The following is a 23,653-nucleotide window of genomic DNA, read 5'->3' as shown; positions in this document are numbered from 1 at the left end:
TATTTTATCAATGAGTCACAGTTAGAATTGGCCAACTCACACAACTACTTGAGTGTAACACTTTGTAGGGATATCAAGTGGAATGATCATATGGACTCAGTTGTGGGTAACACAGGTGGAAGACTTTGGTTTCTTGGTTGAATACTGTGGTAGTGCTATCAGTCTACAAATAAGTTTGCTTACAAATCACTTGTATAACTGGAGCTACAATATTGCTCATGTGTGTGGGACCTGTACCAAATATGGGGATATTGAATGTATTTAGAGAAGGGAGTGCAAGTGGGCCATGTTTGTTTGATCCATGAGAGAGTTCCACAGAGGTACTGAAGGAACTGAACTGGAAGATTCTTGAAGATAAACATAAACTTTCCTAAGAAAATCTACTAGCAAAATTTCAAGAAACAGCTTTAAATGATGATAGTTGGCAAATACTACATCATGTATGTATCACTTACTTAGGGATTGTGAGGGGAAGATTAGATTAATATTTCAACATGCACAGAGGCATTCAAAAAATCATTCTTCCCATGTTCCCTGTATGAATGAAATGAATGGAGCAGGAAGAAAGACTAATAACTGGTACAATGGGACATGCCTTATTCCTTGCAGTTCGTTGTGGTTTGCACAGTATGTATGTAAATATAGACGTAGATGCACACAGGGGAGATGATAAGCTTTGACCAATCTACTCTACAGGAGCCCCCAGAATGAGCACTGTTTCAAATATTGTTGTCAGGTGCCTTTCTATGGGACAGAGAATGTCTTCATCAAAGATCAGAGTGCACCACATCCTTTGAGCAACAATGTCGACACTCCTAATTGCAAAAATACCAGTTTCTTGCAGCAGTTGTAGTTGGATGAAAATGGTGTGGGGTGTCTTATTTATTATAGGGACAGTTTGTGTGTGTATAGTGAAACTGGAGATTAAAAAGCCATGTAATCTTGAAACTTACTTAATGTCCAAATGGTACTTTTCTGGACATGGATCACTTATCAAAACTGTATCTGTGTCCCTATTACAACCCACAGAAGCCTATAATAGGAATTGTGAGACACCCTGAATAGATAATAGACTGCTGAAAATTATCAGGTGGATCATTCACATAGCAATTTAACATTTAGTTTCAACCTGCTAAAAAAAAATTGCCTGATAGCACTACAAACTGTTTATGTTACCTGTTACCTTAATGTATCCCTAGCCGGCCAAAGTGGCCGTGTGGTTCTAGGCACTGTAGTCTGGAACCGCGAGACCGCTATGGTCGCAGGTTCAAATCCTGCCTCGGGCATGGATGTGTGTGCTGTCATTAGGTTAGTTAGGTTTAACTAGTTCTAAGTTCTATGGGAATAATGACCTTAGCAGTTGAGTCCCATAGTGCTCAGAGCCATTTGAACCATTTTGTATCCCTGCCTGTGTTACTGAATTATATTGTGTGATGGATGTTGCCAGACAAAATAAGAAGTGATTTTGTACTACAAAAGAGGACACTAAAAACTACTGCTGGATTTATATTTTGGCTTGTTATGCTGTCCATATGTTACAAATAATAATTCTAGAGAAAAAAACACACTATGCAGGTTCATAATTGTAATACAGGATATACACCAGATTTTCAGACTGGAAACATCTCTATTATTACAGCTACTTATCTGCTAATGGTCTAGCTCAGTGATCATCAAACTGTGGACCATTGTTCTCAGCTGTATGTTTTAATAATATGCATCAAGCCACTAACAGCCAACTCCAAAAACTCAAACAATGTTAAGTGTTTCTTAAAAACATACCTTTCCTCCTCAGAAACAAACTAAAATACTTGGGGAGACAGTAATATTTTAATATCTGCTTACAGTATTATGGAAAGTTGCTACTCACCATATAGCAGAGATGATGAGTCGCAGATAGGCACAAAGAAATTTTGGTGAACTTAACTGTGAGCTAAGTGAAGTTGGCCACTTATCTTGGGTGCAGAGGGGTAAGTAGCATGGCCGCTGCAGAGTTATGGTAAGTGAGAGGGGAAATGTTTTATTGTTTTCCTTCCAGGACCAACAATGTTAAATTTACCAACTGCACTTGTTAGCTTAATTTCAGTACTCAGCTTTTAAATTTTCAGTTTGTAGAATGGATGCTGCATTTCTCTAAAATGATGAATTACACAATTTGATATCCTTGGTATTCATTGTAGGCATTCTTGGAACAATTTAGTACTGCAATAACTTCTAAATGACAAACCCCATGCCATAAATTTTACTTTAAATGTTTCTTTCACCAAAGACATACACAGATGCTGTTACAGTACTGCCGCCACAAACACTGACTAACTGACTGACATGGCTTCTACCACATCCATTACATAACGTCACAATGAAGACAGTTACTTGTTACTTGTTAGTTCTCTACATTTCAAAGTTTATGATTAACATTGTACATGTCTGGATATTTTGGTCATAAACTGAAATTGCTCTTGATGCAGATTTCAGTATACAATTATATTGATGATTTAGATGCATAACATTTGTAAATATCTGATTTTATTTGGGTCAGTGATGCATTAGAACAATTCTCTAATAACCTTTTAACTAAAGAAATTTTAATATTCCTAACATATTCTCAGTGTTATAAAGCTGAGTGCTTCAAAGACAGTTCTGTGACTCCACCTAAATAAATTGGAAGTCACAATACTAGTGTTTCTTCCAATCAAAACTGGACTACACAATTTAACAAGCAATATATGCTGAATTTTTGATAAAAAATAGCTACTTACATTCCAAAGTTATAATTTTACACATCAGAATTAACATATAAAACAAATAATAGCAGTAATGTAACTTTAGTGTACCTCTAAAATGGTACTATAGTTCATATTTGATGCTGCATTAAAATGTTCTTAATATAGTTTCATATTCTTGCACATGACAAACTCATGGGCATGTGTAACCCATACTGATCAACCACTGTTGTATAAATTTTGTCACAGAGGTAACATAGATTTATTGATGTGAATTACACAATTGATCATCCTCAAATGTGTATGTATCTGTAACAAGTAATATCTTTGTAGAAAAGTCTAGGCAAAGAAGACATATCACAAAACTGATAGTACCGTATTTACTCGAATCTAAGCCACACTCGAATCTAAGCCGCACCTGAAAAATGAGACTCAAAATCAAGGAAAAAAATTTTTCCCGAATCTAAGCCGCATCTGAAATTTGAGACTCAAAATTCAAGGGGAGATAAAAGCTTTAGGCCGCACCTCCAAATCGAAACAAAGTTGGTCCATTGTAATATGAGACACATTTTAGGTCAAATGAATGACGATACAGCTACAGTAGTTTGGTTCGAGTCGTAAGCTTAGCAGTTAAGCTTTACCAGGTAGCCATTGCTATGCATCAGGTGCTCCGTATTTATAAGGGTACCCTTCCTTTTTCACGTGCTTTGTCTGGTTTGAATTGATTGCTTATTTTTCTTTGATCTGATAAGTGCCGTTCTCTTTGTTATAGGTGTTTACATCACTCTAAGCTGAAAATGCATTACTGTACTGTGTCATGCATTGTTTGTCAGATTCTCATAATGAAAATGAGTGTTTACGGCCTGTCGCCGCTCGTGGCATGGCTTGCTTTTTGTGCGTTCTACCACCGCTTTTTTTTTTTTTTTTTTTTTTTTTTTTTGAAAAAGAGGAATCATCTCATTAGCGAAACAATGGCAAGAGACTGCTATTTGTTGTTACTTACACTGCTGCTTTCTTTGATAATGATCAACAAGAACCAAATAATAGACTGCGTATGATAGATGGTGTTCTGAACGAGAGTTTAGCGAAAATTTTTCTCCATTTGAAAATCTTTGCAGGCGCCTCTGTAGTACATTACATTCTGCACAGAAGTTAGAGTCCTCTTAGATTTAAAAATCTAGGCAATTTCCGTGTTTCATTTCTGACTGTATCACTATTAGGCATAAGAATAATACGAATATAAACGTGACATGATATGTATATTCTTCTGCGTTTGCTCTTGTCTCACTCTAGTTTCGTAGTTTATTAGGCAGACAGGATTTAAATGAGATAGCAACAAACATGAAACAATACATGACAAAATGTTTATATTCATATTATTCTTATGGTTAAGAGAATACTGCAAGTGATTCACAATTCACAAAAGGTTCTTTTAGCAACAATCTCTTCCAACAGGTAGGAAAAAATTCAGAACGTAGAGTTGGGCATATTGACAAACATCACAAACAGTCTTGCCAGTTGGATTTTCATAGTACATTGAAATGCTGCTACATTCGAAGATGAACAATACGGAATTTGTATTTACTTCGTTGGATAATGTATGAAAATGCAGTGGTCGACACTCGGGGCGGAGGAAAAAGCTCGTCTTCCACTTTTTTAAAAAATTTACTTACTAACAGAGGTTTTGGCGCCAGTATTTATCTTTGTGCCTGCAAAGCGCGCCTGTGTAGCACTACATATATTTGATGGCAGAAGTTAGTTGTGGCGGCACCTACCAACATTTTTCAGATTTTCCGTTTGCTTTGCACTCGATTCTAGGCCGCAGGCAGTTTTTTGGATTACAAAAACTGGAAAAAAAGTGCCGCTTAGATTCGAGTATATACGGTAAATGGGCTATCTGATCATGACATGCAGCATCTTCTGTTAAATGTTGAAACTTGTCAGGATAAAAAATCTATTAAATCTGAGTACAGGAGGGTAATAAATAGGTCAAAAATTGCTCAAGGACATGGACTGGATAGTTATTTACGATACATCTGACTCAAATGGAAATAATCAAACACTGTTAAAATAAACTTTTACTATAAGAATTATAAGAGCTAAGTCACCTTTTAATTAAACCATGACATAATAAATTTTCATTGTAACACTCTCTTGCCATGTACAAGTGTTACTACACAGTATCACCAACTTGGAGCATTTAAGAGTGCAGTTGTAACGGATTCTTGTACATCAGACACTTATTTCATAACTACTTATCTTATAGGTAATTGCTTCATTTGGAGGTTTACTGCTAGCTTCTAATCTAGGTCATTTTCTCACACAGAGAACACAATACTTCACCAGAAAGATGCAGTGTCACAAATTTGGCATTGCTGAGGGTGCAGCAATCAGGAACAGGACAGTCAGCACTACATGCTCCAAATAGTGCCAAGTTTCATGTCAGTAATTATGGGCTGCCAGCTGGCTTATTGACTTTCAGCTATGATGATGCTGTAGTATACAGAGAAGTTGCAACATTAGAAAATTGTAGCAAAATGCAGGAAAATCTGCAGCAGATAGGTACTTGGTGCAGGGAGTGGCAACTGACCCTTAACATAAACAAATGCAATGTATTGTGAATACATAGGAAGACGGATCCTTTATTGTATGATTATATGATAGCGGAACAAACACTGGTAGCAGCTAGTTCTGTAAAATATCTGGGAGTATGCGTGCAGAACGATTTGAAGTGGAATGACCATATAAAATTAATTGTTGGTAAGGAGGGTGCCAGGTTGAGATTCATTGGGAGAGTCCTTAGAAAATATAGTCCATCAACAAAGGAGGTGGCTTACAAAACACTCGTTCAACCTATACTTGAGTATTGCTCATCAGTGTGGGATCCGTACCAGATTGGGTTGATGGAGGAGATAGAGAAGATCCAAAGAAGAGCGGCGCGTTTCGTCACAGGGTTATTTGGTAACCGTGATAGCATTACGGAGATGTTTAGCAAACTCAAGTGGCAGACTCTGCAAGAGAGGCGCTCTGCATTGTGGCGTAGCTTGCTGTCCAGGTTTCGAGAGGGTGCATTTCTGGATGAGGTATCGAATATATTGCTTCCCCCTACTTATACCTCCCGAGGAGATCACGAATGTAAAATTAGAGAGATTCGAGCACGCACGGAGGCTTTCAGACAGTCGTTTTTCCCGTGAACCATACGCGACTGGAACAGGAAAGGGAGGTAATGACAGTGGCACGTAAAGTGCCCTCCGCCACACACCGCTGGGTGGCTTGCGGAGTATAAATGTAGATGTAGATATAGATACTAATTTATGTTGGTTACCTGTTAATGATAAACTGTTTGACATGCTGCGCGGCAATAACAGGTACCTGCTCTTGAACAAATAATTATGACAAACTCTGGTACAGCTGTTAGCACCAGAAACAACAAATTTGTTGAAATATGAAATATATTTCACATTTCACATAGATTTAATGACCAGTAATACTGAACGTAGGTGTAATGGAATCTCTCTTTGTGTCTGTCAAAACTTGGGACCTACACATTACATGGAACAGGCATTAAGTTCTGTTAATTTCCAGATTTGAAACTGTCTTTGGACAATGACACAGAAGAAATAGTACATAAAATTAATAAATGTATATGTATTGCTCTTCTCCTGAAGAAACTATGTCTGTTTATTAACATTCAGTGCTAAAATCTGTCTAATATGCCTTAATATTTGGTCACACAGCATGCTGCCCCATTTCAGTGGCCACAAAAAGAATGCAAGCTATATTCTTAAATTACAAAAGAAGGCATTGAAAGTATTTATTTAATTTATTTATTTCATTCGTGTTCTGTAGACCCATTAGCGATAAATCACTTGGGTGTAGAATGTGTCATTTACATAGATTTGAGACATTTGTTTATAACAATAGGTTGTACAATGAATAATATATTAGATAGAAAAAATGCTTACAAGAATTGTTTTTTGCAAAAAGTTACAAATTACATTGAACAGACATACAATAGATCAAAATCACTTCACATATTCTCATACATAAATTCGTTCAGTGAGGAAATGGTTTTACTTAGAAGATATTGTTTAAGTTGATCTTTAAAAGTAGGTGGGTCAGTAACTGACATTTTTATTGCCTGAGGGAGAGCATTAAATATTTTTATGCAAGAGTAGTGTACTCCTTTTTGTACCACACTTAGTTTCTTTTGTTCAAGATGTAGATCATTTTTTACTCTAGTGTCATAGTTATGATACATGCTGTTCATTTCAAAAAGGGAATGGTTTTTACACAAGAAGCACATAAGAGAGAAAATCTACTGAGATACTGTTGTGAGTATTCTCAGCTCTTGGAAGAGTTTCCTGCAGGAATGTCTGTAATTGACACCACACAGAATCCTAATGACTCTTTTCTGGGCTATGTTTGCCTTTGGCTATGTTTGCCTTAAGCTGGTTTCCTCAGAATATAATTCCATAGGTCATCAGGGCATGAAATTAACCAAAATAGGCAGGTTTCAAAGTATTTAAGTCACTGAAAAAAGCAATTGCATGAATAGCATAAACTGTTGAGCTTAGTTTTTTATACAGAGGAGGAATGTGTAAGGACCAGTTTAGATTGCTATTAACAAGTAGACCCAGGAACTTTGTTTACTCCACTCTTGCTAAATTCCCATCATTGTATTTAACATTAATCTCACTTTTGATATTTTGGCTTGAATGGAATTGAATCAATTGAGTTTTTTCAAAATTTAGTGATAATCCATTAGAGGTAAACCAGTTAAAGGTCTTCTGAAAAATTGCATTTACAGTGATCTCAAGATTAGTATTTGTTGAATTCTCTATCAGAATCATCATGTCATTGGCAAACAAAGTAAATTTTACCTTAGCCCTGGTACACATTGGAAGGGCATTTATGAAAATAAGGAAAAGTAGAGGATCCAGAATAGAGCCTTGTGGGACTCCACAGTTTATTGTGCCCCAAGAAGAGGACACTGGTTGCCCATTAGTGTATTTTACCATGAATTTCTGTTTCTGATCCTTTAAATAGTAGGCAAGCCACAGCCCTGCTTCTCCATTTAACCCATAAAATTATGTCTTTCTGAGAAAAATCTCATGGTTCACACAATCAAACACCTTAGGTCACAAAAATTCCAGTTGGAGACATTTTATTATTGATCGATTGCATTGGCGAAAGAATATATTGCATCTTCTGTTGATATGTTTTTCTGGAAACCAAATTGACTTTAATTGAGGATACTGTATTTACTAAGATGTTCAAGAATCCTTCTGTGTACAACTTTCTCAATAATCTTGGAGAAACAAGTTAAGAGTGAAATAGGATGATAATTCATTAGTTCATTTCTGTTACCCTCCTTGTACAATGGTTTCGCCACTGCATATTAAGTCTGGACAATTCCTAGTCTCAGTGATTCATTAAAGATGTGGCACAGGATTTTACAAATGATAATGTGTGTGTGTTTCATCACTTCGATGGAAATACCATCAATACCAGTTGAGTTTTTGTTTTTCAGTGTCCTTATTATCTTCTTAATTTCCTCAACAGTGACAGGAGGCATGCTAATCTGGGGTGTTGCACTAAGTCCACTTCTTTGTAAAAGATTCAGAGCCTAATTTATAGAACCATTACACCCTATTTTATCCACTCAGTCAAAAAGTGCTTGATGAAAATTTTTGCAACAGTTTCACCTTTGTCAGTGATATTCCCATTATGTCTAACTTCAATATTTTATGCATCATTTGAGTAACTACCAGTTCTCTTTTAATAATACCCAAGATGGCTTTTATTTTGTTGGCAGAATTATCTCTTTCTGATTTGATGAACATACTTTTTGCCTTTATCAGAATTTCATTTAAGATCTTGCAGTACCTTTTATAATGAGCTCTTATTTCAGGATTATTTTTATTGCTGAAAGAAACATAAAGCAGACTTTTAGTCCTACATGATGTTTTTATTCCTTTTGTGAGCCACTGTTTGCTGGAATGGCTCTGGTACTTGTTGTTTGCAGTTCTTAGAGGGAAGAGAGCTTCAAAGTGGTACATAAATTCATTTACAAATAGGTTAAATTTGTCATTGACTTTCAGTGCACTATAAATTGGACTCCAGTCAATGAGTTGAAGATAACTGTTGAAGATCATGCCATTTTCATTATTAATTACCCTAAATGACCTTTTACAGACTTTGTCCTTCTTGTGGGGGGTATATATCATTGATAGTTAGCAATTGGTCATCATGGTCTGAAAGACCATTTAGGACTTGTTTTACTGTTTCATTGGTGTTTCTATTCTCATCAATGAAAATATTATCTATAAGACTTGAACCGTGGTTCGTAAACCTTGTGGGGAAGTCTACCATGGGTGTGAGGTTGTAGGTATTCATTATATGTAGCAGGTCAGCACTACTACTATCATAATCTAGAAAGTTAATGTTAAAGTCTCCTAAGATTACCATATTTTTATTTTTTGAATATATATGGGATAGAAGAGATTTGACTTGCTTAAAGAACATACATTACTTCCCTGATGGGGCCCTATACACTGTTACTACAATGAGTGACTGGGTCTTGGTGCTAATTTCTATACCACAAGCTTCAAAATGCTGATCAAAACAGTATTTTGTTAGCTCTAGTGATCTATACATTATATTCTTTTTTACATATATTATTACAGCACCCTACTGCACACTGTTTCTACAAAAGTGAGAAGCAATATGATAGCCATCTAGATTCAGCATATTGATACCCTCCTTTACATTGTGTTTGGTAAAACAAAGGATATCTGCATTATCAATAGTATTACTGTCACTAACATTCATTGTCAACTGTTCTAGTTTACTTCTTAGCCCCCTTATATTTTTATGGAAAATACACTGTTTGTCACATTTAGTATTGACTTTCTGAAGAAGTGTGTTGCTAGGTTTCAAGGTGGGTGAATTTTTGCACATGCTTGTTAGATAATTGATCTTTTTGTGAATGTCATTTCTGACTGACTTTCCTAAGTCATGGTTTTCCTCTTTTTGTTGCGAAACCATAAAAAATCTTGATTTAGTAGAGCAGGTTTTCTAGGCCTCAAGCTCCTCTTTTGATTGTAGACTGCTGCAGGCCTTGGTGACACTACAGTAGTTTTGATGTAACACTGTGATCTAATTATTGATCCTGCTGAAGTTAATGTTTCAGGTGCTGTAGTTGATGTATCTGAAGCTGATGACATTTCCAATCTTTTGATTGATGACACTTCCACTGAGTCATTTACACTTCCACTCTTTTGATTGTAGACTGCTGCTGGCCTTGGTGACACTACAGTAGGTTTGATGAAGCATTGTGATCTAGTTGTTGATCCTGGTGCAGTTAATGTTAATGTTTCTGGCGCTGTTGACGGGACAGTTGATGTAGTAGAAACTGAGCTTGACAAATCATCTATGTCGATTTCTTTACTTGAATTGTTTCTCAATTTATCCTAAGTCACTGCAGTTGTACCACTCTGTGATTCTAGATTAGGCTCCACCATACTTACTGCTATTGGTGGATACTGTGATTCATTGAATTGGTTTAGCTTTTGCAGTATTATTAAGTCACACAATCTAGATTTGCCACTGCTGTTCCTGTGCATACCATGTATTGTAAAGTCTTCTCTTAAACTGACAGCATTAAGAAAGCTCATGTTGCAGAACAGTTTGTACATTTTTCTCAATTTTACAATTTGTAATTTCTATTTCTTTATTTACAAAAGATGTTTTTCTTAGGTCATGTTGCTCAGGAATACTAACAATGGTTATTTTGAGTGCTGGCACACACACTAGCATTTTCTTCAGATCTCTTATTGCATATTTCGCATCGTTTTTGTAAACATCATTTGCTCCAGCTATTATTACAAATGAGTTATTTGAACCTGAGTTTTTGTATTTGTGGATATCTTTTGTAACAACATGCAGAGGCACACCTGGTTTCACTAGACCCATAACATTTACCTTTTCCAATTTTTCGTTCAGTGTTTCAGCTAGCCCTCTTCCATGACTCTCTGGGAATAAGTAAATATTTTCTTGATTTACTTTCCGATTTTCACCCGTGTCATTTTTCCCCAGCAATGAAGTGTTCACCTTATCACATTTGTTTCTAATATATAATCTAGTAGTACTTTTTTTGCTGTCAGAACGAGTTAAATGTTTCTCATTGAGACCTTTTGCCATAAGGTATTCACGAGAATTCATAATGACTTTCTCCTTTTGCACTACAGTACTGTCTGATAATACCTGATATCTTTTACTTAATTTGATATGAAAATTATCTGTAGAAACTTTCGCCTGATGAGCCTTTTTAGGTGTGTAGGACATGTTACAAAGTAGGTCAAAGTGAGTGTCTGCTGCTTTTACATTCGCCAACTTGGTATTTTTCTACTGAGAAGGCATTTTTTAGTTTGTTTACTTCAGCTTTTAGCCAGAACATATCATTCATTATTGTTGTAACAACTCATTGTTCAATAACTGCATCATATGTCATGAAAAGTTTATTAATGGCATTGCACTGATCACTACACAAACACATTTTTTGATTGCAGTGTAATTTAAACTAAGTGTGACAACATAATTTGAATGAACCCACTGTTGACCTTCTTCACATATATGGAGTCCCTGCATTACATTTTCTCCACATACATAACACTTAGCATAATTATTTTCATAATTTGAACTGGAGTGATATACCACTACACCAATACATGACGCCATCTTGTCCGAACACATATGCAGCACACATCAAGAGCTCATTGTAGACCTTGCTTGGGCTAGATTTTGACTGATTCTTCAACATACATCTTTCAGTGAGTAACACAAATAAATGAGACATTGCTGTCAACATTTTATGCATAGAAGCACAGAATAGATATGGGAAATCGTAAGTGTGGGTAATTTTAGCTCTGACAAAGTGAGTCTACTGAAATATTTATTGACTGACAACTTAGATGTTGTACATGAGAATGATCTGGATAGGTTGTGTAGAGACCTTTGTCACAAGCAAACCATCAATGTATCTGCATTATGCGAGAAAATGAACCACTTGGAAGGGGAGGATAAACCAGCTGTGGAAACTTTGTTAGTATAACTCTTGGATCTTTCCAATCCTGGTGGACCATTACAAGCAATACCATAGGTGCAATATAGGATATTGACAGGTAATAACTTTCTGGTTACAGGCAGCACATATGCCTGAGTTTCAGGCAGGATCCTCCACTTCATTCGATACTGAGGTGCTGTTCCAGTACAGTTGCCTCTTTAATGTTGTTTGTATGTATGAGGAATACCAAGTAGACTGTGATATGATTGTTAATATGAATTGATGAGTGAGGCATGCTAGGGTAGTCCATACAGTTGTGCAAAGCTACTGTGCCAGAGTGGCATAGTGGTTAGTGCATCTGCCTAGAGAGCAGGTGACCTGGGTTTAAATCCTAGCCTTGGTACAAATATTCATTTAGCACTTCAGTCTGCACTTATACATCATGCATTTACCTAAAATTACTGATTATTTCAAACTTATTAACACAATGAGTGAAACTAAATTTTGTAATTGCTGTCATGAAAATTCATAAATTTCAATTGTAAGATCAATTATGCACCATTCTAACAATACTGAGTAAATATTTGTAATTGTTCGATGTCATATAAGCACCATGGTGGTGACTGTATTACATTAGCCTTCAGTTGTATTTTGTGATGTGTGGTAAGTGTATGCCACTTTACCAATAGATTTGTTAAGGAATGGAAAGTGGTGACATCTACACGAGTTTAATATTAGCATCCAATGTAAGTGTTTGACCAAATAGGAGAAACCTATCTATTTCAAGTGGAGTCATTTACATATAATTTTGACAATCTGAAATACAGCCATTTGACAGCCATGGGTAAGAGGTAGACTGGCCCATGGCTGATTCGTGCTGCAAGTGATTTTTTACTGCTGCAGAAAATGAAATAGCTATCATTGTATCTGGCTGTCTGTGATAATTACAGGGAATTCATTAGGAGTTTGTAGAAGTTGGTAAACCATTAAACCATTTTTTGAAAAAAGGGCATGAAATTCCAGGGGTAAACTGACTGTCGGACTGAGTTTGAGAAATTGAAATTGACATCACTAACAACTCAGTTGTTAGTATTTCTGAAATATGAGAAGGAATTTACACTGTCTTGTAACATGAGCACTCAGGTGACTTTATTTATTCTCTGTCAGGATACAGATGGTGAGGAACACATAGTACCACATGCATCAAGAAAGTTGAATAAAACCAAACAGAATTACTCAGCCACAGAGCAGGAAGTGGTTGAGTGTCATTTATGGTGTTATATATTTCTGTTGTTACCTGTATGGCAGGAAATTCAAAGTTATAGCAGACCATGCTTCCTTATAGTGATTACTATGGCTCCTTCAAGTGCATTAATGTTTTGCTTACTATTACATCAACAGCCATCTCAATGATTGAGAGACAGTGTGTAATTCTAAAATATATAGCAGCATCAGGCTCTCACCATACGGGTAGTACAGGTAGGAAGATACCTTCAGTTTTTGAAGTAATTAAGCTTAAGCTTGTGAAGACTGGGGCAGCAGTGAAGTTTGTCATGTTATGAGATGTTTGGCAGAAGATAAAGAGAGCAAATACAGAAGTGCTTGAGCATCAAGGATGCATGAGGCATCATGTTGGTGAGCTATCTGACAACAGAATTGGTCCCTGGGTTTTACTGCAGATTCCTTCCACACCAAAGGGTAAGGTTAAGAAATTTCTTACTTGAAATCAGGAATCATTACACACAATAGAAATCACATCATTCATAAATATGAAGTCACAGCCTCCAATCAGAATGTCCATGCTGCATGTGGGATGTGTTGAAACAGTTAAAAGAGTTTTGAATGATTTGAAAGAAGTGCCAGTGTCTTTGCCAGTGGAGTATGTTAAGTCTAAGAAATGGAGGAAGAAAGTGGATATGGGTGAACTGAGTATACTCAGAATGCCTTGCACACCTAGGTCACATTGATAAACAGCAATGTGACACGGCCATATCGAGCAGTTTATAGGTAATGTCTATTGGTTGTTCTGTCACTGTTTTAATGTACATTGAAGGTCTTTTATTGTTATATCCCACATGCAGCATGGACATTCTGATTGGAGGCTGTGACTTCATATTTATGAATGATGTGATTTCTATTGTGTGTAATGATTCCTGATTTCAAGTAAGAAATTTCTTAACCTTACCCTTTGGTGTGGAAGGAATCTGCAGTAAAACCCAGGGACCAATTCTGTTGTCAGATAGCTCACCAACATGATGCCTCATGCATCCTTGATGCTCAAGCACTTATATGTTTCTTAAACACATTTATTGTACCTTAAAAATAAAATAAAAATATTATTAAACAGGCAAACAATATTTACAATACAAAACAAGCAGCTACATGCTCCCTGAACAAAACCCAAAACCAGACTGTTTCCCTCGGCCAACATGGCAGTCACTGTTTATATTTTCTTAACAATCCCAAACAATCCGCAGCATTGTTTAAAATGAATGTTTGATTAATTAACAATTAAAATTTATTTAAAAAAATGAAAATACATATATAAATGTATGTCTGCTCAGAACGGTAAGTACACTATGATATTAATACATGTCTGTTATTTCTTTCGAAAATAATCTCTCACATAAGAAATTACAATAATACATTTATATTTTTCTTTAATTACTAGAGACTCCCTTCACGGGAATTATTCCCTTCATTTACAGAGCTTCTACACTTTGAACTGAAATAGATGAAACAGTTATTTTCTCAGTTATAAGTTTTTCAGGATGATTTACATATTTTGTTTACATGTGCAATCCTGAATTAGACTGGGAAATGTTCATTTTAAATAGGCCTTAATGGGCTGTTACATTTCAACACCCCCAAAAATGATTTGTGAAACTGAAAGTTGAACAAAACCTTTTCTGACAGATGTACGTAACAGTCCTCATTTTATAAAAAACTGGAGGAACAAGCATTTTACTTATGGTATGAGATATATATTACATATCTAAAAACAAAGATGATGTAACTTACCAAATGAAAGCGTTGGTATGTTGATAGACCACAAACAAACACAAACACACACACAAAATTCAAGCTTTCACAACCCACGGTTGCTTCATCAGGAAAAAGGGAAGGAGAGGGAAAGACAAAAGGAGGTGGGTTTTAAGGGAGAGGGTAAGGAGTCATTCCAATCCTGGGAACGGAAAGACTTACCTTAGGGGGAAAAAAGGGCAGGTATACACTCCCACACACCCACATATCCATCCGCACATATACAGACACATGCAGACATATGTAAAGGCATAGTCTTGATGTTTGCAGTTCGCAGACTGCTCCATAGTGAATCTTGAAGTATGCAGTACGCAGACTGCTTTGTAGATAATCTTGAAGTTTGCAGTATGTGGACTGCTGTTTAGGATGAAGTGTCTGACCAATGACCAATCTTACTATTTTTCATTTGTCAAGACACTTCCAATGCCACTTTCCCACCTTTAGAATCATTCAAACATGATACATAAGGGTGCAGTTACATATATCTCTTAGTGACAACATAAGTGACTAATACATCATATTGGTTGTGTTTTATAAGTAGTTGAAACAAACACTGGCAACTTTGTGGTTGAGCCTTACATAAAGGTATGTTTTCACCACTTGGATGCGAATACACAATAAATAATTGGTACATCATAACAATTATATGGTTGAACATTGTACATTGGTAAATGGTTCATAAGTGACACATACACCGTGACTGTTATATGGTTGAGAATTATATATATATGTTACATATTTAAGTAAAATCAGTATCTTCAACAGTGCAAAAATACTCTCCTATAAAATAGACTTTGTGCTCTGATGAGAGATAAGAAATTAAATAGAAAATTCGGAGTGTTAGAGTTGAAGATGACTTGCATATAAACAAGTTCACAATTTTGAGTGCTGGTACATATAACAAAAAATTACATACAACAACCTTGGACATTGATAAATATAGAGAGTAAATACAAATATTAATAAGTGAGCCATACCTCATGATAATGACAAATATTAATGAGTGTTCACAACTTTGAGTGCTGGTATGTAGCAAAATAAATCCATAAGTAAAAGGTTTATCAATTGGGTGATAACATACAACAAAATAAGACATAGTTTGACTGAGTATGGTTACATCTAATAATGCATAAATGATGGCTTGTTTCCTGGTTCCTCCTATAAAACTGGCTGACAAGGTAAATTAGAAGGGTCTCAGCAATAGAGACATATGCATGTGGATAGATGGAAGGATAGCTTGGTACTCTAATGAGAAGTAAGAAATGAAATAGTAGTTTTGGAGTGTTGGAGTTGAAGAAGAAAAGATGACAGACCCCAAAGACAGGAAACCCCCCTACCCAGGATCCCCACTGTTCAGTACAGTTTTTCAAGTGGCAGTACTTATAAATAAACAGTCATCAGCAGAGTGATAGGATTAATTATAGCTATTATATTGCTATTAAAAATTGCTGGAGTAGGCTATATACCACAAGAAAGCAGTTTACCACAAATACAATAAATAATTACAGAGAATAGAGTTGCATGTGACAGCGTATCATAGTATATGTCAATACATCAGTAGTTCTAATTTTGTGCCTGTAAGTTGCAGATTAACTACAGTAAGAGCATTTCTTCTGAAAAGAAAAGAGCCTTGATAATAAGTGATTGCTGAGAAGAGTATATCATTGTATTATGTATAGGCAGAAAATATTACAAGCAGAAGTGCATGTGAATAAATACCCAATGTTTGAAGTTACATTGACAAAACGTAATTATAAAGGAATATCTTGCATGTAACAATTGTATATTATTGTATTGAGTCTAGATAGACCAGATTAAACAGATTGTATAGGTAGTTGTGAAGCAATTTACAAGAAACAGTAATTGTTAGCCTTTCAGACATCTGTTTTCATGGAAAAATTATGTCAGTTTTCATTTGTTGAAATGCACATAGATATAATGACTGTACCACTTGCAGGACCAAACGTCCTCATTCCTTTACAACTCAAACTTCAATTTTAGAACAACTGAACTGACATGAACATTTCAGGTCAGAAAACCACAAAGACGGATAAAGGGATTTGCCCACAATAACTGTCAAAGGCACCTTATTCTTGTAGCGTGAATGACATCATTCCAAATTTCTTCAGAATCTTCTGATAGCCACCATGGCCACATATCACTGTAGAATCAGATTTACATTGGCAAATTAAGTACCAACAGGTTACTTCCAGAACACATACTGCTCAACAACTAGTTCAAAGATTTCTCGTTGGTCATCACCACATTAGGCATGATGTAGCAATATCAGATCAGACAATAATTAACATTGGGCACAGATAAGGTAAATTCCAACATAGGCAAAGGGTAAAGTACTAGTGGTTAAATATGAATGGATTAATACTAGGAGAAAAACGGTCAGTTCAGCCACTCACAAGGTATGATAAATATATTAGTCTTCAATTGAAAGTAGATGTCCACAAAAACTGTAACTATATCATGAATACAAATCCTCAATCTTTAGTTTTTTCTTTGCTACTCATTACACATCAATTATTAGTGGTCATCAGAGTATTTTCAATAAGACATTATGGAAAATTAACCAGGTTTCATTAATAATCAGATAATAAGCTAACATTTGTAAGTATTGAAAAGCATGGGCTTGCTGTAACATACAGCAGTATTGAAAAGTTCAAATTTGTGTAGACATTGTGACAAAGAACGTCTCGTATCTATACCCAGGAGATAGCATGACTTTTACAGATACCAGACATGTCATGAACATCATCCATATCTTATAGTATTAAGACAGCAAAAGAATAATTAAGTAAGATTACCAATGGTTTGGTCATTGAAGTGGTAGAAATTATATGAAAATAAAACTATGTGAATCTTAAATCCTGGAAATCAGAACACTTCTGTCCCAATAACTATTTCCAACACAAAATTCCATTTTCCTTATGCTCCATAGATGAATTACAGAAGTAATACAAACATAATTAATTTCTTTAAATGTTCCTTTTACAATTATATATTAGATCTAACATATGTTAAGAACAAGATCATGACAAAGTATTTTCATATTTGATAGTATTTCAATATATATCTAGTGACTTTCACATAATAAGTATAGTAACAGGTGAAACCAGTAAGAACACATATATAAGGCTGCAAACAGTCTGACCTAATTGTAATCACATCTCAATTGTAAAGTAATAGTACATTGCTATAACAACACAGATATCTTAAGTAAACTTCACACCAATTCTAAACATTATCTCAACTTTTCACAAAATCAAATGAGATTATAACTTTATCAGCATAATGAGAATAACTGTATAGACATCATGAGTAAATATTACACCAACTCTCCTCAAAATTCATATCCTGGTTGTATTATTAAACTACACATTATTAAATCTGCCCAAAGTTTGTACTTGCATCCAGATAACCAGAGAAAGAACAGCTTGCCCAGTATAAAATACATGCACCAGTTCCTTTTGGCATCCAGTCTCTAACTACTCATCCAAATCAGAAAGTGGAAGAGGGTGAGTTTGTACAGATAAGTAAGACAGGATGTGACTTGAAAAGGAAAGAGTCACACCAGCTTGGAGCCTTGGGTTTGCCACCCCCAAATTGCAAAATAAGAGCTTGCAACCTCCTGAGGAATGACAATTCTTATGATGTTACATGAGTGATGAAGGCTGTATATATAATTTCAGTTGCATAACATTCGTAAGTCTAGATAACAACAAATTCAAATAGTCTCACATAAAAATCAAACAACCACCAATCTATGTCAGGTAAAAGCACACTCCTGTTCAAATATACCCTTTTCAACACCCAGTCTATGATAAGACAAAATATAGGTAATAATATGCAAATATTCACACATCAAAGAAAAATGAATGTAAACTGCAAAAAATATTTTACAGTATTAGCTTCAAATGTAGTAAGTTATCCGATTTCTCACTTGTCAGTGTTTGCATTTGCAAAAAGCAGTGGACATTATCTAAGATTTTTATGAGTTGTAATTTTCTTTCAATTAGTGTCTTTATCATTATTGGGTCAGAATATTCATAGCATGTCTTAACAAGGTGTACAGCATGGGTTTGTCTGTGTGGCATAAAGCATAAATTCTTCAACATAAGTTTACTATTTACTGGCTGTTTATTTGGTTTTGCGTTACTTTCATTAACTAGGTAACTGTTTTTGCAAAGCTCCCTCAAATCTGTCTGCAGTTACTGTATTCAACACACAAACTTCCTTCCTTTACTACTTGTACATATTCACTAATTAAGTTACAATTTGATGGCTGTTCCAAATTTCCAAAATGACTTTACTTTCCTAAATGCACATTTTGTCAAATTTCATTTATGGTTTAAAATTTTTGGACACTATGGCTACATCTGTCATCATAGTCACTAACTATTTTCACCACTTTATCACAATCACTAGTTTTTATTACAGATTCTACACATTTACTAATCACATTATCCCCTGGAGACTGTTCTACATCTTTCATGACAATTTTATCATCTGAGAGCACACTTTGACAAATTTCACTTAAGACCTTACACTTTTGATCACCATACTGACATTTACTACTAAGTCAATGACTACACTTAGTACTCTATCCTTAATTAGATCTTCCATTCCATTTTCACAAACACATTCAGACGCAACATCACTGACATCAACTGGTAACATTAATCTATCAGGCACTGCTCTACTGGTTTCTAAATCATTACTTGAACACACACCATGAATACCAGAATCATTCAGCATCAAATCATCAAGTTTAACTTCTGCGTATACCATCCCATCTAACTCTGTAAGTAACATGTCATCATCATCATTATCATTATCATCATCTGAATCATTCTCATTAGAAACATTATCATCACATTTAATATTATTTTCAACACCAACCTCATTTCTCTCTTCACACACTTCTTCAACAACCTCAACACTGTGACTACTTCGTTCTATCACATTCTCATTTTCCTGTTTATTATCTACTGTAATTTCATCGGGAATTACTCTGTCATTCTCAATTCCATTGCCTAGCACATGAACATCAGCTCCCACACATACAGCGCCAGTGTCAGCATTTTCACTCATTTCACATTCACTCAACATTCTCACTAAACCATACTCATCAGATCTGTTCTCATCACTATCAACAGCTACTACTGCATTACTACAGTTAAAGAAATTTGTTGAAGTGTTTTCTTCTAATTCAAATTCAGATTTCTTATGTTTTTCTTCAAGTTTGTTTTCAGATAAAAAAATTTCCCAAATTTTCCTATCAAATTTCATTCTACTCATTTCAGGTTGTATGCTGGGTACAAAATTTTTGTTATGTTCTATATGTTCTGCCCCTTCCCCTTCTGAAAGCACTACAATGTGCCTGATTGTAATTCCCATGTCTATTTGCCCCATCTTGCCAGGCTCCGAAAGAGGCAGGTCTTAGTTTATTGCACCATTTCTTCTGTTTTCAAAATTGTTACTATTGTTTCCCTGATTTTGCCCCCATTGCCTATTTCTTGTTTCGAAATTCCTATTCTCAGGTCTCTGCCTATCATTCGTCTCCCAATTTCTTCTGCCATCATTTCTAAATCTGCTATTGAAATGATCATTGAAAGCTCTGTTATTGTTATTCCTGCTATTATCTGGTGTGTCATTACATCTGTCATTTCTCTCTGATGCTAAATCCAATTTATCTATGTATCTAAGGAATTGTTCAATTGTATCATCAGGACCATAGAAAACACTCCACTGAACTCTATTTGGTAACCTACATTTTAGGGTGTCTATTTGGATCATTTCGTTGAGCAGTTTATCAAGATGTACAAAAGTTCTTAACTGTTGTTCACAAAAAGTTTTCATGCATCCACTACCGGGTTTGAAATTTTGTCCATTCAAAAATTCTGACTTAATTCTAGCTTGTTTAGTTTCTGACCAGAATTTGTTCATGGAAGCTCGTTCTACCTCATTAAATGACATTTCAGGTTTGATTTCTTGGTTCGCTCATGACAAAGCCTCCCCTTTTTAAAAAGTTTAATTTTAAAACTATTGCTCATTTTATCAGCCATGTTGTCTTTAATCTGTAACATGAAATCAACTGGATGTATATTGCCTTCCCCTGGAAATGTTTTTATGTTTGCATTACTCCAAACTGGACTGTAACTACAGTAAGATTTCACAGCAACAGAATTTTTGATTTCTTGAAATTTTGATTTGAAGTTTGAAATTTCACCTAAACAAGTGCCTAGATCTTCTTTTAACTCCGTGAAATCATCATTTGCAATTTTAGTCAAATTTTGTATATTTTGATGCGTTTCTGTGAATTTCTTTACAAAATCTTTGTTGAGCTTTTTAATTGTAACACTTCTACAGTAGCAACTTTTTCGAGATTTTCCACAGAATCTAGCCTCTTTTTGAATTTTTGGTTTTCCTGTTTTAAGGTAACAATTTCCCCTTCTATCGCTGACACATTTTTGGTATTCTCATCTACTTTTTCCCAAGGCCCCTCTAAACTCTCTTTTGTCTCGCAAATCTGGGTTCCATGCTTGTCTAATTTTTTATCAATCGAATCAAGCTTTTGATCAAGAGTGATTCTATGCACATCAATTGAGTGTTTTTGTTCATCAATCGATTTTTTCTGTTCCTCCATTAACTGAACTAACCTATTAAAGGCTGATACACTACATTCATATCCATGAAAGGGTGAACATTCACTACTCTCATCACTATCCTCTCCGATTTCACTGTCCCAATTAACCACATTATTAGCAGTAATATCTACACTTTTTTCCAAATTTCCATTAACCTCCCCATTATCATCAATTTGCCTAATGTTGTTAACTTTCGTATTATCCTCCATAATGACAAAGCAGACAAAAAAGAAAAAAAAACATTTTCCAAAATAAAATAAAAGTAAATTTTGTACTAACAAACAGTTGGTTCTCCAAGTTGTGTTTTCACATAGGTATATTTTGTAGTGTTGTCAAGAAGAAAATAGTACTAAGAGAGATACGGAATTCTAAGTGTGTCGCACCACAAATATTGTTACAGCAGAAGAAGGGATGTTTAGATACTGGCAGGGAGGTTGCTAAAGGTTGTGTTTGGTACAGCACATAGTGTCACATCAAGAAGTTTAATAGCACTATTGTACAAGTGCAAAGAGTAGATCCTACTAAAGGAGTAACTGTGGACTGGCTTACCATGCAGTTATTAAATCTAAGTGAGATACATTAATGAACTCCAGAATAGTGCAGTAGTTGACTATAGAGTTAATAGAATACGTGAAGACAGCTGTCGGTGTTGCAACTCCCTTTACACATTTTGTGGTTCTTAGCGAATACAGGAGTGATGAATAGAAGCAGCTTGTGGTCAAAGAATTCAGATATCAAATATTAAAAGTAATACATATCTTTGTTTGCTGTAGTTGCAGTGCCAGTTGCTAACAGTAGATTTCAATGTTGAAATATGTACAGATACATTGGTTTACAATTCTGTCAGTCATCACTGCTATGATTACTCCACAGATGGTGAGTCCTGACCACCGTGTAAGTCTATAAATGTTATGAATTGGCAAACACAAAAAACTGGGTCTGTGTGTGAATATTTGAATTTAAGTATACCCACTGTTGGAGCTCCAGAGAGAGGATGTTTGCATACCATTGGCAGTGGCATCAGGTCTCGTGGCAGTGACCTCATGCCACAGTGGCAGATGTAGGAAATGTGGTGGGATAAATGGCAGTGTGTGTATTTTAAAGTGCAGCCAACTGGTTGACGACCAATACTGTACCCCTCCTGCCCAGATTTGAAGGTATGGCCTGTGCTGTGGTTAGTGATAGGGCTGGTTGCATAGCTAGGGGTAGAGCAGGCCAATCCATGTCCCAACACTGCATTTTACAAGTGCCAAGGAAACTGCCCTGGAAAATCAGGCACAGGACTTAGCTGAGGACACTGGTAGGAGCATGAAGGGTGCTGCAGAGGGTGCCAGTGATACTAGCCAAGGGTGACAGCATCAGTGTCCTTGGGAGATGTGACCTGCAGCATTGAGGGTAATGGCGTCACAGGTGGACAAGTGTTGACTCCCATCGGAGAGATGGTCGCACATGGAGGCACCCATTTGGTAAGCTGTGTAGGAGTCTGTATTGTGGCGGCTGGATGTGGCTGTGTCACAGTGGCCATATGCTGTGCCATTAAGAAATCTGAAACAGTTTTATCTTCAGCAGGATCACTGAATTCATGGAACTGTAGCTGAATTTTGAGGGATTGGTGTGCACCTGAACTGTCGTGAATAGTATACTGCATCCTGGCAGCTGATCTGAGAACATCACATTCCCATAAATGTGGCTTCTTGCACACTTGATACTGAACTCTGTCATTTTTATGAAACTTTGTGGTAAAATCTGAAGCTGGAGCAAAGTGTCTCACATGCAAATGTTCTGCCAGCAAAATGTCAGGAGCAGGAAAAATATGATATGAACTCAAAAACATTGGTAAGGCATCTTCATGTGTTTGTGAAGCTCAAAGTGTTGACATTTATGTCTTGAATTTTCGATCAAAATGTTTGGCCTCACCATTAGACTGTGGTGAGAACCGTATTGTCCTGACATGCTGTACTCAATTTTTGCTTGCAAAAATGTACCAATTCTTTTGAAGAAAAGGGAGGTCCATTGTCAGAAACAATTATTTGTGGTAAGCCTTTGAGAAAAAATACAGAAGTGAGCACCTTGATAGTTATGAGGTGGAACACAAAATTTTTGGGACTGGTGCTGCCATCTGGAAAGTAGGAGTAATAGATCTTTGCAGCGCTAGGGGATGA

The sequence above is a fragment of the Schistocerca cancellata genome, chromosome 3 (genome assembly GCF_023864275.1).
Source record: "Schistocerca cancellata isolate TAMUIC-IGC-003103 chromosome 3, iqSchCanc2.1, whole genome shotgun sequence".
Lineage (NCBI taxonomy): Eukaryota > Metazoa > Arthropoda > Insecta > Orthoptera > Acrididae > Schistocerca > Schistocerca cancellata.
The sequence above is the reverse complement of the archived record's forward strand: the minus strand, read 5'-3'. Positions refer to the sequence as shown.